Below are 13,392 nucleotides of genomic sequence, written 5' to 3'. Positions count from 1 at the left end.
GAGCATTTGTTTGTTTTGTTTTTTCCTTGCTTTCCCTTTCCAAAGGAAAGGTCAGGAAGCTTCCTGGGGAGTTAATCTGGCAAAGGTTGCAGAGTTTCCAACACAGATTTAGCTATGTAAGTTACATCCATGAGCTGTGTAAAATATTGGAGTAAGCAAAGCTGTTGGGTGATTTAAAGAGGTGAACTCGGAATCTCTTAGAGGTACATTATATAGATTTGCTATGTATAGTGCTATAAATGCAGGCATACGGTTTTGATTTTTGCAACAGAGAACTTTGCAGAAGTAACAAAGGTTATGCTCTGCGAGAATTGTGAAGACCACAGAGAAACTGCAAATCTATCTAGAGCGGAAAACAAGAACTATTTGGGGCAGAGGGGAGCAGAGAATGGGGGTGATGCGCTTATACATAGGTGATTCTCATAAATTTCAAAACTGATGGGAGTGGGAAGGTGTGTGTGTGGGGGGGGAATCAATGCCAAGCCAGTAGCAGATTCAAACTGGATACAAATCCTTATACAGTGGTACCTCTAGTTATGAATTTAATTCGTTACAGAGGTCCGTTCTTAACCTGAAACTGTTATTAACTAGAGGCGTGTTTTCGCTAATGGGACCTCTTGCTGCCACTGCACCGCCAGCACACAATTTCCATTCTCATCCTGGGGCAAAGTTCTCAACTTGAGGTAACTCTTCCAGGTTAGCAGAGTTTGTAACCTGAAACGTTTGTTACCTGAGGCGTTTGTAACTCGAGGTACCACTGTGGTGCAAAGTGACACAGGCTTGAGCAAATTTCAAGGAAGGAGAGGGCCATTAATGTGTCTTGCACTGTCATACAGGCCAACAAATTTATTATGGCACAAGCTTTAGTGGACTGGAGTCCCCTTCATCCGTTAACGTGTAGTCTTTAGTCCATGAAAGTTTATACCACAATAAATCCCGTTAGTCTTTAAGGTGCCACAAATCTCTTTGCAGCAGGGTATGTTGAGTACTGCTTTGAAGACCATGAATAGGGTGTCTTCAAGCATGCTTGGGAATATATTTTCTTTTCTGTATATGTGCCCTAACTCCAGATATTTCCATCTCCTTCGGTCAGGGCTGTATAGTAAGTTTTGGCATTGTTGTAGGGAGCAAAACAGGGATAGTTGGTACATATGTAGAATTGGCTGCAGCAACAGGTTGAAAGTTCCTTGAGGCTCCTTTGTGGCTCATGCAATCACCAGGCAGGTGGCTTTGTTAGTTCTTGGGTGCGCCAGATTGCTTGGAAGAGCAGAATCTGGAATAGTGCCTGAGGGCTCATTCACTCATGCACTAGTGTGTTCCACTCAAATATCTTTCTTAATCAACACTCCAGTGCTGAATTGCTTCTTTTAAAGTATTATAATTTGAGATAATGTTGAGTGATGTGAAAACTTTGTTTTCAGGCATTCAATCTGCTACGTTTGTTTCTTACATGCAGGGCATCACTTAATATTACTATGATGGAGTAATTCTTTTTTGTGTGTGAATTTGACTCAAATTAGGTGATATTTAAAAAGAAAGCGGGGGAATAGATTGAGTAGAAGAAGCAAAGGTATTTTCTTCTTTGCAAATGCTGCTGAGGGCCTTTTTTAAAAAAAAAAAATGATGTAAAGATGCTCTTATCAACAGCCTTGCAGAATAGTTTCCTTTGAAGTTAGAAAAAAAAATTCCCATCTCATCTCAAGGTTTTTTCTTTCTTGGGAATGTTTCTTAGCAAATACAGCATTGGTGTTGTTAGAAGTGAAAATATGATGGTAGATATGGCAAAAGTAGCTTCTGGCTTTAAAAAAAGAAAAGAGAAAAGTCTTGAATATATTTTTAAGCTGTAGTTGCAAGGAGCATCTGATTAAAGCAATGATGGAACCCTCCCTGTGACCCTCAAGATGTTCTTGGTCAGGTTTCCTCAACCTCAGCCCTCCAGATGTTTTGAGACTACAATTCCCATCATCCCTGACCACTGGTCCTGCTAGCTAGGGATCATGGGAGTTGTAGGCCAAAAACATCTTGCGGGCCGAGGTTGAGGAAGCCTGTTCTCAGGGATGATGGGGGTTGTAGCTCAGAGTCATCTGAAAGGCCAGAGATTCCCACCCCTGATCTAAAGCCACCATAAATAATAAACAAATACATTTATATCCCACCCTCCCCAGCTGAAGCCAGGCTCAGAGAGGCTAACAGAAATAAAGTGACACAATTTACATAAAATCACAATCAATTAGTTGAAATCAGGCATTTCTCTTGGGGGGGGAGGGCAAGGATGCTAGTTCCATCTCGTTTTGCTGGTTTGATCATCGCCTTCCCCGAGTTGGAGGGAAATGACTGGAGAAGCAATGTGGGACAAATCTAGCTTTTTTGTTGCAAATCCCCTCCCCATGAAGAATGCCTAAAGAGAGTTTCTCTGTCCGTTTGTCTCTTAAAAGCAGTCATCAGCCCAAATATTTCAGCAAAATCTGTCTGCCTATTGCACTGAAATAATGCACACTTAAATTTTGCAATATGTCAAGCTCCTCTAGTAGTGTATAATCTCCTGTGCTCATACACCTTGGGATTCTTACTTGGGAATCTTTTGTTTATGCTGGGCTCCTTGCCTGCTGATTCTAGAGCCTTGCAGTTCATTGGCTGTTACTGCTTTGTGTGCTTCGGACGTGTGTACAGATAACCACTACAACATCCTAGGAATGCTGGAAGAGCCCTTCTAAGTCTAAGGAAAGGACTTAACCTAGTCCAGTATGCTGCTGATAATTTCTAAGGGCGCTTCTAGGCAGGTGTTTTCCACTGGGGCTGTTGCTGCATTGACTTGCAGTCACCTCAGGCCGTCGACTATGTTGTCACTCTGAGCTGGAGCCATCTTAGGGAGTTGCAGGTGGCATTTACGCATGACTGCTGTTACACTGCCGTGATCTCATTGCTGCCATCTGCAGAGGACCATAGTAGCACTGGCCTAGGTTCCCCGTGTTGCTACTCTATTCTGTTCTTGAGGTTTTAAGATCTGTAACAGCCTCCTGCACGCTATGTTGAAGCAGTAGTACTTCCTCTTTCTTTTGAGCCTGCTTTTGTGTAAAGACTAACAATTGATGATGATGATTTTGCATTTATAGCCCACTTTTTATCCATGGAGCTCAAGGTGGCATATATGGTTTTCTCACTCCCGATTTTATGCCCGTGATGACAAGCCTGTGAGGTAGGTTAGGCTGAGAGATGGTTGCTGCTCAAGGTTACCCAGTGAGTTTCATAGCTGAATGGGGATTTGAAAGGATGTTTTAGGAGTAGGTAGTTCAGTAATGCTTGTTCTGGATCACAGTGGCTCTTCATGGTCTCAGGCAATGGTTTTTCACATCACCCGATGCCTGATCCTTTTTAGAAAAAACTGAATCACTCTGCAATGTTAAATAACAAAACAAAAATATTATGCATCTTTATCCAGAAGCTATCCAAGTCAGAAATGTTTACTAGCGCTGTGCCAATTCCCCCCCCCCCCGACCATATATTCAAGAACTATAAAAGGCAGGAGAAAATATTGGAGAAATTTTCACAGGTGAGGTGTTGCTGTGCTTAACCTTTCCAGCAGTGATGTAGGTTTTCTGGGATATATTTAATTGGAAAACTTCCCTATGTAAATAATTTGCATTTGAGCATAGTCTGCGTAGGGTAACTTGCATTAGAAAATTCACTGATGCCCAAGAGAGTGCTCTAATTTGGCATGTTTATTTCACTTGTAATTAGTAAACAATGCTAGAAAAAATGCCGGATATTTATTTGCAATTGGCATCCATTCATTTTTACTAATGAACTTAGGAAGTAGAAGATTTTCTGCAGGAAAAAACAAAGCACTTGAAAAAAAATCTGCCCCATATTTCAAGGGGGCCCAGGGGTGATTGTGAGTGTCCTTTCTTCCCATACCATCTCTCTGGTTTTCTGCAACTGCAGCCACCTTGGGTGCCTGCAATCTATGTCTTCAAATGGGCATTCCTATAAGTAGGGGAAGCTGGGGAGGCTGCCTACTATGCATCTAACAGCTGTTTGTAATTTAAAGAACAAACTTCTCTCATGGGGCCTTTTCAGATTGAAGAAGTTCAGGCAGTTGAGGAAGCTGCAAAAATGGGGAGAAATGTATAATTCTGGGCAGAATGGAAATTGATGCCTTCTTCTATCCGTATTTGCAGGGCAAGGGGAGTTTGGAGGGCAGGTTTTGGCCCAGCATTAGCTTTTACAGATGAGAGTAAAGTAGTCTTCCTTGACTACTTCTCCTCTCACTTCAGCCGAGTGAAATAATTTTAATAATATAGTTGACTGCTTTCCTTTGCACCTGACCTCTATGGTTTCATTTTGTGGTTAGCCCCAAGCATTAGTCTGTATTTAGCCATATTCCTCCCTGCCCCCCGCTCTTTATATATAAGGATGGAAGACTTACTTAAATTTGAGGAAGGCTATTCTTCATGAATATAGCAAGAGAGAGAAGGCTTGCCACTGGGCTCCTCCTAGTCAATAATGCCTTTAATCTGTGGTTGTAGTAGCAACTTGAAAGCTTTATTTTGGTTTTAATAAGTAGTTCTTGTTTTTCTGCAGACTGTGGAGATTTTTTATTAATATGTAACTCCTAACTCTGAAGGGTACAAAGACCTTGATATATTTAGCCTCAGTATCGATCTGATACACAACTGGCACAATATTACTATAAAATAAATGGCTGCTCGCTGCCAATGTATATAGACAGTATTGATGTTTAATCCTTCTGGAAACTTGTTTTTTTTTAATGACCTTGCTGCTATAAGGTGAACAGGCTTTGCTTACTGAAATTGCCCTCTTGCCATTCGTGGAAGTTGGCAGGTCTTGGGCCCTAGTCCTTTGACTTACTTTTTGACATTTAAGGCACATGCGTGAGATTTAATGACCTGTCTTTTCTTTAACCTACTTGGTTTTTTAAAGTGTAAGTATGTTATCATTGTTGAGGGTTTTTTTCCTTCACTTGTCAGGCCAAAGTTTTATTTCACTAAGCTCTGTTGTTCACTCTTTTATTAGGGGTTTACATCTTGGTTTGCATTAAGAAGGTTAAATCTCCTAATCTTAGTTCCATCAGATTCCTTCCACGTGGCCTCAGATACCTCACCACTCCATATATTTTCTTTTCTTTTCCAAATTGTGACATTTATTTATATTTTCAAATGTTTCCTTCCGAGGGCTATAATCAGGGCAGCTTATCTGAAAACAATACACTGGGAACTTTGTGACGTGTTTCTGTCTGTCTTTTGTCCCTGTGATTTCTCTAAACAAGTTCTATGTGCTTAGCTATTGATTTAAGAAAAACTTGCTCACCTGTGTTTGTGCTTGCAAACGCGCATCTTGCCTTCACATTTACTTACCACTGAAAATGCAGGTTTATATGCAGTAAAGTTGGTGCCCATTTAAAAGTGTGAATGGCACTCAGCTTTGATTTCATGTAAATAAGCTTTTTCCTTGATAAACAGCGGTACATATGATTTTGCATACTGTATGTGATGGTTCAGTTCAGACGCTTACAACTGCAAATCAGGGGTTTTTATTTCAGGATTTGAAGTGGTTATGGGGGCCTTGGATATGAAAGGTAATTCAAGCTCTTTCTCTCTTTCTGTCTGATCCCATGCATTTGATTTTTGTCACCCTGTCCAGCATTCAGTCTTGCTCAATGCCATCTTTACATGTTGTGTTGGTGTGCTTAGCCTGGAAAGACACAATAGCTTTTTTCAGAGAGTTCGATGCAGTTTTAAGGGGTGGGAGTTTCCTGCTTGTAAGCTCATTCAACTTTCACTTCCAGTAAAGCAGGTTTTGTAGGCATTTGTTCCATAACCTCCAAAGCCCACTCGATCAGAAGAGAGCCCTTCTCTCAACTGGGAGAACAATCATGTACCCCAGGATTTTGTACCTCCATAGAGGGCACCACCCAACAGATGACACCAAACAGTGCAATGTAAGAAAAGCCACGTGAATGGGTGGAAGGAACCAAGAAGAACCCGTCCCTGCATTAAGCATTTGCAACTGCTGGTTATCTCCCGCTTGGATTACTGAAATGCGCTCTACATGGGGCTACCTTTGAAGGTGATCCAGAAACTACAACTAATTCAGAGTGCTGCAGCCAGACTGGTGACTGGGAGTGGCCACCAAAACCATATAACACCGGTCCTGAAAAGCCTACATTGGCTCCCAGTACGTTTCTGAGCACAATTCAAAGTTGGTGCTGACCTTTAAAGGCCTAGATGGCCTTGGCCGCCCAGTATACCTGAAGGAGCATCTCCACCCCCTTCGTTCTGCCCGGATACGGAGGTCCAGCTCCAAGGGCCTTCTGGTGGTTCCCTCACTGCAAGAAGTGAGGTTACAGGGAACCAGGCAAAGGGCCTTCTTGGTAGTGGCACCCGCCATGTGAAACGCCCTCCCACCCGATGTCAAAGAAATAAACAACTATCCGATTTTTAGAAGACATCTGAAGGCAGCCCTGTTTAAGGAAGTTTTTAATGTTTGAAGTTTTATTCTGTTTTTAGTGTTCTGTTGGGAGCCGCCCAGGGTGGCTGGGAAAACCCAGCCAGGTAGGTAAATAAATAATAGAATTATTGTTGTTGTTGTTGTTATTATTATTATTATTAATAATAATAATAATAATAATAAAGCAAGTTTATGTTTTTGAAAGGGGCTTAATGAAGGATCTGGTGTGGTAGACTAGACTTTTAAGAAGGATCAGGCAGTGTGCTTCTCTTTGCCTGTAATAAAACAAGAAAAGAAGTCATTGTTCCATGACTACAAGACATTTGTGTCTCCTCCAAAGTTTTAAATTTAGACCCTGAAGTGTGCGTGTAATAGAGAGTGTACACAATAGATGTCCATCTCAATAAAAACCAGCTTTTTAATCTTCTGTCTTGCCTCTTCACAAACTTGATACCTGCCCCATAGTCAACCTGTGCCAGATCATGAGAAGTGATACATAGGGATGAATGGCAGTCCTTAGATCTATCTAATTGGATACCTTGGGAAAGACATGGATCATGCAATCTTGGCCTTTTAATAGCTCCGTTGTATGCCCTTATGTGAACAGCAGATTGCTTTTCCTTTTTAATAATCTTCATAGTCTTCAGCATCCTTTAATTGGAGCATTTTCCTGTCCCCTATTACAGCTGAGGGAAGTGTACGCAGTTTATCGACATAAGTAATGGCTCTGTCATAACATGAAATAAGCATATGCTGTTCATTAGATTAGACATGGTTACTACTTACATTTGGAAGAGCAGTGTAATTAATTGAGGTTTGACTTCGGGAATCAGGGCTGCTTTTAAATAAAATAATCTACGGTTTGATTGCAAGTCTGCCTAAAGGTGAAGACTGAAATGTTATTTTACATTTGGCAGGTTGAAGTTTGCCTGAGAGAACTGAAGATTGTACATGCACACGCGCGCGCACACACACACACACACACAGAATTTTCCCTTCACTTGATATATATTATACAAAGGATTTGGTATGCAACTGGACAGATAAACGGTGGCTAACTGGAAAAAAAGTTGAAGGAACTAATAATGATCCCCTACGGATCTAATAACGTCCATCCTCAATGGGAAAGCTATGCCTGTTCATTCACACTATGACATGATATTTGTCCTCAGGCCTGGCACTATCAGGTAAAGGCCAGGCCCCAAGAAGGTCCAAATGGGATGCATGCTGTATTTCTCTGGGGTTTTGGCCAGCACTTTGCTGTGTGCCCAATGCTGTGGTAAAAATGTAAAAAAGGGACTCCTGCCACTCACTTCTGCCTTGTAGGATTACTGAGGGGTCCCCTGTGAGGATGGTGCATATGGTTCCCAGAGAGCATTTTGCCCAGGGCCTTCCTAAAGATGACACCAGCCTTGATGCTTCTGAGTTAGGAAAGCGTTGAGCAAATATTCTTACTGTTACCTTTCTGGTCACTGGAATAGCCTCTGGCATTTATCAGACACAGCCAGGGCTTTTTTTCAGCCAGAGCTCAGGTCCGGCACCTCTCAGGTGGGCACCAGTGCTGCTCTTAAGAGAACAAGGGAGGCGTTCATGGTGAGCTCCAGCACCTCTTTTTTGAGAAAAATAGCACTACACAGCTAGTTAGTTGTGGTAAGGCTACTAATCTTTCTATTGGTGAAATTGGTGATCTTTTAATGAAAATGTCACTTGGCCCTCCGATCAGTCTCTATTCCTGGGCTACTTTTCTGTCCTCAGGTAATACAATTTTTTTTAAAAAAAGGCTCTGGGGGGTGGATCTTGGTAACTACTGGCTAGTAAGCGTAACTTCTGTCCTGGAAAACTGTTGGAAAGTATTGTCAAAGATAAAATAACCAAGCATGTAGAAGAATAGGTCTTGCTGAAGCAGAGCCAGCATGGCTTCTGCAAGGGCAAATTCTGTTTCATGAACCTGGTAAGACGTCTTTGAGAGTATCAACAAGCATATAGATAGGCACGATCTGGTTGACGTAGCACTTGACATTCAAAAAGCTTTCAACAAGATTTCTCACCAAAGACTTTTGGGTAAGTTGAGCAGTCATGTAATAAGAGGAGACGTCGTCTTGTGAGTCAGGAATTGATTAAGTAGCTGGAAGTGGAGAGTACTAATAAATGTATAGAATTCTATACAATTCTCCAAATGGAGAGATGTAGAAAGGGGAATCCCTCAAGCATCAATATAGTATAGAATGGGGCTTTTTGGTTTTGAATAAACGTGAGCAAGATGTGACATGATAGAAGTTTATAGAAATTATGTACTGTTTATAGAAATTATGTACTGTTGCAAACGTGATCCGTGTGGGAAGCACGTTCGCAACCCGCAGCACTGAGTGTGCGTGGGTTGTTATTCGGCACTTCTGTGCATGCACAAAGTGCGATTTAGTGCTTCTGCGCATGCACAAGCACCAAAACCCAGAAGTAACCAGTTCCAGTACTTCTGGGTTCGGCGTGGTGCACAACGCGAAATCGCACAACCTGAAGTGTCTGTAACCCAAGGTATGACTTTATAGCATGGAGAAAGCAGATAGATAAAAGTTTTTCTCTCTCTTCCATAACATTAGAACTTGGGGACATCAATAAATCTGAATGTTGGAACATTCAGGACAGATCAAAGGAAGTATTTCTACACACAGTACACACAGTTAAACAATGGCACTTGCTCCCACCGGAAGCAGTGATGGTCACCAACTTGGATGGCTTTCAAAGGGACAAATTAATGTAGGACAAGGCTGTCTATGGTTACTAGTCATGATGTCAGTGTTCTGTCTCTACTGCCAGAGGCCGTATGCTTCTGAATACCATTTGTTGGGAGTCATAGGTAGGCAGAGTGCTGTTGTGCTCATAGGCTTCCCACATACATCTGGTTGGCCACTGTGCGAACAGGATGCTGGACTGGACGGGCCATCAGTCTGATTCAGCAAACTCTTATGTTCTTAAAGTATTCAGAAACAAACAGGCTTAAATACACATCTTGAAAAGCAGGAGTAATTGGCAGGCATGGTTGTAACCAGCACTCAAAGCTATTATGGGCAGATATATGCTCATCTGTTCTCAACACCATAACGGACATCCTCCTTGTGACTTAATAATAGCAGAATTCCTATAGACTCATCTCATCCCATTCATTGAGGGCTTTGGGAAGGGAGTGTGCTTTTCATGGAATGTTGGTGCTCTTTCAATTCTGTCAGCAACTTAGTAGCTTAATTCTGCAAGTTATTCCTCAGTCCCATCTTGCTTGGCACAGTCAGATTGGAAAGGTTTGTTCCAACACATGCTCCAGACTGATCTGATGAAGGGTAGAGAACAGGAACAGACATTTGTAGTTGGAATGCTGACCTGAGAAATGTGTGGTGGTCGCAAATAAGGGCAGCATCATTCCTGGTCGCAACTGTGTGGCCTACAGAGAATTAAACAACTTGCTTGGCAAATCATGCCGTGAATGATTTTGAGAATAACAAATGTTAGATGGGATGAATGGAAAAACTGCTCAGTAGAAGAAGTCTAGCGATCTGCTCTGAATATATACTTTGCAATGTTTACACGTGGACTTTTGGGTTGTGTTGGCACTTTTTAGCAGTGTTGTGGAAGCGTTCCTTTCAACTTTACATTGTCTTTCTCCTTTAATTTTTTAATTACTGGCAAACCAAGGAGCAGCTCTGAAGTTAGGAGACTAGATTTGTAAGCGTTTGAAGTTAGGATATCTGAAGAGGGTAAGGGAAAGAAGCATGAGTGCCCGAGACTCTCCAACCTTCTTTTGTGAGATGCCTGGGGATTGTGGGGCTGGAGATATTCAGATTCTAATTTAATTTTAAAGCTCTCTTCAGGTGTCAGAACCAGGGACAGGCAACATGAATAGAAAAGTCCTACATTTTCGAGCCTGAAACCCTTTATCACGCAGCTTCTTCCGGCTTCCTGTGTTCTAGTGTTACTTCTGTAACCCTACATCTTTTGCTTCCTTGGCAGAGTCTCTATCTTAAGCTTTGCAACTGTGAGGCACTGGAACTTTTAGCAACATCAGCCTTGTATTGCACTTACATCTATTTTCCACTTACAACTTCCTTCGCTACCAGAAAAACCAGGCACTTTAAAGGGGGGGGGGGAGTGTGCCCAATGCTCCTTAATTGCCCAAAGTGGGTGATGTGCATTCCTTAATGCTGTCTTTGCATGTGAAGGGGTAGGTTTCTGCACAGAGGTAAGATAATGATGGATTTATATGCTATTCACCTGCTTGATGTGAATTGCTTCATTTTGGACTTAAAATTCTGTCTGGTTGGTACGTCCATCATCAGACGTGTAAGGACAGTATCTCAGTGCCTTTTCTTTTTTTAGCAACGTGCTTCTATTTAAGCAGCCTGCGAACTTGTTGGCTTAAGATAAGGAACACGTGCAAGGTCTGATAACAACTTGGCTTACATTTCATGACACTGTCATTGCGAAATTCAAAAGACTGTGTTCCAAATGGCAGTGCTATCCCAGGGTGTTTGTACTTAGAACATTCTGAATATTCCAAGTATTGATGTACTGGACTGGAGGATCTTGTAGCTTCTCAAGATTTGAGCAACCTTTTGTATACAGAGTCCATGTTAGCAAGTGAGATTTTGCCACAACAGAACGTCATCCACCTGACAAGAGTGCCTAAATTGCAGGACATGTTTTGTTTGATTCATATCAAAATTTATGGTGGATGTGAAATTCACCATAGTGATGCTGCAAAGGATATTTCAGGGATATCCTTGGTTGCCTTATTCTTGGTATATCTAATCCACTTTTGCTTATTGTGACTGGCAGTGGGGGCAAAGGTCAATCAAGTCTATTGAAAATCCTTTCAAGTAGTGGTGTAGACAATACTTGCATATTTCTTGGCTCAGAAATATGAAATGTGGGGATTGTAATGTTCACTTCAAATATGAGGTGATCATTACATCACCATAATTCTTCTCTGGCTTGGATTTTAACCTCATGAGAAGAATAAAACTCCCTCTCCCCCACTTCCCGGGCAGCAGTAGAGAGGGAGGACAAAAATGTGGGAATGGCGTTTCTCCCCTGTGGTTCCTGGCACTGATGTAACACACCACAGTGTGTATGAATAGACCTGGCAGGTGTAGTTCTCCAAACTTTGGAAAACTACATTTCCCAGGTTTACTTTCATGGTGTTTCTGCACCTGCAGGGGAAAAAACCTCCTTGCAGTTGTAGGTAATCAGAGGGGATGGATGAAGTTACAGGAAGGTGTTGGAGAGAGACTTGCAAGGATGGGAGAATGATTGGATCCCATTGCGTCCCCAACTGGGGACATGATGGGGTCTGAATAAATTCATTATTTGGACATAAACAAACTAAACAATTTCTTGATTTATTTCTTTTTGAGGTGAGGAAAATAGGTCAACTTACTCTAATCCAAATTGAGAGTGGGGGGTGTTTGCTCGTCATTACTTGAATATGTTAGATATTGCACATAGAATATATTGCAGAGGGAGCCTATACTTTCCCATTTTGCTGCGGGCTGTTCCCATATGATATCTGGACCTGTACGATAGCTCAGTCAGTAGAGTATGAGGCTCTTAATCTCAGGGTTGTGGGTTTGATCACTACGTTGGGCAAAATATTCTGAATTTTAGGGGGTTGGATTAGATTACCCTTGGGGGTCTTCTGATTCTATGATTCAATGAAATAGCAAATGCCTTGTCCCTGTGGTTTCTCTGAACTCTGTCACTATTTTGCTGCAATATGCCTATTAATAAATCAGTATTGTTGAGCATCTTATTGTTCTTTTATTTCTGGTGGGTGTTTGGGGAGAGCAGGCACTTGAAGAGAGAGAGAGAGAGAGAGAGAGAGAGAGAGAGAGAGAGAGAGGGAGAGAGAGAGCACTTGCTTATATAAGAGGCAAAGCAGAACCTGAATGGCAGTCAACAGGCTCCAGTGTTTTGGCAATTATTTTTTTAAAAAAAGAAACCGCATACCAATTAAATGAGGTATGAAATGTTTCAGGAATTCTCATTCTTGGAAGGGCAGTGTATGATTGAGCAAGGTTAAGAGAGTTGAAAACCTAATCTGTGACTCTTTACCATTCCACATAAAACTGTACTTCATGATTTCTGTGCACTGCATCTCCATTGCTTTGAAAACTTTTACAAGCTTGGTTTGCTGATCCATAATACACCTCTACTTCTGTATTAAATTCTTACGGCTGATGGGTGAAAATAATAATAATAATAATAATATAAGAATAATTAATAATAATAATATGTTTGATTGGATCCAACAGCTCTTAAGGAATAATGTGTAAATAAAGAGAGCAGAGAAATCTTACATGTTTTCTCTTCTGTTGGAATACTTCTAATTGCTCTATTATGGTGGGGATGGACATATAATGGCATCATCCCTAACCATTGACAATGTTGTCTAGGGCTGGTGAAAGTTGGAAGGCCAAGATTCCCCATCCTTGTCTTCCTTTGGTATAAAATGGATCTGCATCGCTTGGTTATTCTTAGCCTATCCTTTTGTCTCTCCCTCCCCCTCAAAACGGTTGGCTAATCTGTAACCTTCCAGATGTTGCTAGACCTACAGCACACCTCATACCTGACCATTGACCATGCTGGCTTTGACTAGTGGGGGGTGGAGTCCAGCAACAGCTGGAGGAGTATAGAAAGCTGCCCAGTTCTGACTTGTTCATCTCCAATATTCAAGGAGACAACTCCAGGATACACTGTGACTTTCTGCTAGCATTCACATCTGAATGAGGCTCCAAAATTAGCCTGACGGTTTGTGGCCAGAACGCAGACCACTTGGTTTACTCATTCCTGACTCCCTCATAATAAAGTGCAATAGCTAAGAAACAGTTGTGTCATGTGCAATAGGTATTGTGGCTGTTTTTGTAGTGCTTTTTAGAA

General features: G+C 41.7%; 1 protein-coding gene across 6 annotated transcripts in view; it reads left to right on the top strand.

Moving 5' to 3' along the window:
• The window catches only part of ETV1 (ETS variant transcription factor 1), a 102,884-nt gene that overhangs the window by 17,628 nt on the left and 71,864 nt on the right, over positions 1-13,392 (top strand). The gene's annotated exons all lie outside the window — the stretch shown is intronic.

This window comes from Podarcis pityusensis, assembly GCF_964106645.2.
Source record: "Podarcis pityusensis genome assembly, chromosome: 12".
NCBI classification, from domain to species: domain Eukaryota; kingdom Metazoa; phylum Chordata; class Lepidosauria; order Squamata; family Lacertidae; genus Podarcis; species Podarcis pityusensis.
The sequence above is the reverse complement of the archived record's forward strand: the minus strand, read 5'-3'. Positions and strand labels throughout refer to the sequence as shown.